Below are 1,008 nucleotides of genomic sequence, written 5' to 3'. Positions count from 1 at the left end.
CATCAGGCTCCCTGCTCCGCTGGGAGCCTGCTTCTTCCTCTCCCACTCTCCCTGCTTGTGTTCCCTCTCTCACTGTGTGTGTGTGTCTCTCTCTGACACATAAATAAAATCTTTTTTAAACAATCCGCATGTAAGTGGACCCACGGAGTTCAAACCCATGTCGCTCAGCGGTCATCTGTGTTGGTTTTTTCTTCACATTTCGGTTTTTTACTGGAAACAATTTTTTCTGTTGTTCAGACGCTTTAGGGCACCTTTCTCTTTGATCGTGGATGGAGTCACCAAGCAAGAGGGAAAATGGGCAGGAGAGCCAGCAGAGGGGTAAGGTCCGGAGCGGAGGGACAGACCTACGGACCTACGGAGAAACGGGCGGGTGGGCGCGGCGGCCCCAGCTTTGGGTTCGGCTGACAGGCGGGGAACGGCCCGCCCAGCGAGGGGTGCGCGGTGTCCCCATTGGTTCTCCCAGGAAATAACAGCCGGTGCAGCGGGGCCATTTCCCGAGCTGTGAGGGGAGGAGCAAGACGTGCCTGTGATGCGTGAGTCTGGCAGGGCTGGGGGGTTGGCCTCCCCGTCCCCAACCCAGGGCGGGCCACAGGGGTCGCTTCTTTCCCTCGCTCCCTCCACTTACTACTGGTTAACTCATTCTCTGTTTCTCTCCCCTTTTCGGCTCCCTAGAAAGGGCGGCGGGTGCTGTCGTGGGAGGCGGTGAGTTGCCCGGATTCTCTCTGTCGCCAGGAGGGGACTTGGGAGATGTGGCGCTGCACGGGCTGGGAGGGCGGCCCGCCCCCGCTCCGCTCCCGGAGCTGCCCGGGTGAATCTTCGGGGCGGAGAGCCCCGCTCACAGTACCCCCGGTTAAGAGGACACCTGCCCCGGGACCTGGCTGCTCCCCTAGTCCTTCTAACGTGTCTAATAGAGATTTCCTTTGACGGGGCGGAGGGGGGGGTGACTGCTGGAAACGGCAATGGTGTATCTCACCCCCAATTTACACACACACACACACACACACACAC

General features: G+C 59.6%; 1 long non-coding RNA gene across 2 annotated transcripts; it reads left to right on the top strand.

The window, feature by feature from the left end:
• Nucleotides 1-92: 92 nt before the first annotated feature.
• On the top strand, nt 93-1,001 carry LOC117799971. Of its 2 annotated transcripts, XR_004623050.1 has the most exons (4): nt 93-130; nt 238-318; nt 464-533; nt 673-1,001. It is a non-coding gene; the product is annotated as an uncharacterized LOC117799971 (long non-coding RNA). The 2 variants fall into 2 exon arrangements; XR_004623049.1 differs by having other exon boundaries at nt 102-318.
• Nucleotides 1,002-1,008: the final 7 nt, after the last annotated feature.

This window comes from Ailuropoda melanoleuca, unplaced genomic scaffold (assembly GCF_002007445.2).
Source record: "Ailuropoda melanoleuca isolate Jingjing unplaced genomic scaffold, ASM200744v2 unplaced-scaffold61307, whole genome shotgun sequence".
In the NCBI taxonomy this organism is placed as follows: Eukaryota; Metazoa; Chordata; class Mammalia; order Carnivora; family Ursidae; genus Ailuropoda; species Ailuropoda melanoleuca.
Note: the sequence above shows the minus strand (reverse complement) of the source record. Positions and strands in the feature narration are given on the sequence as shown.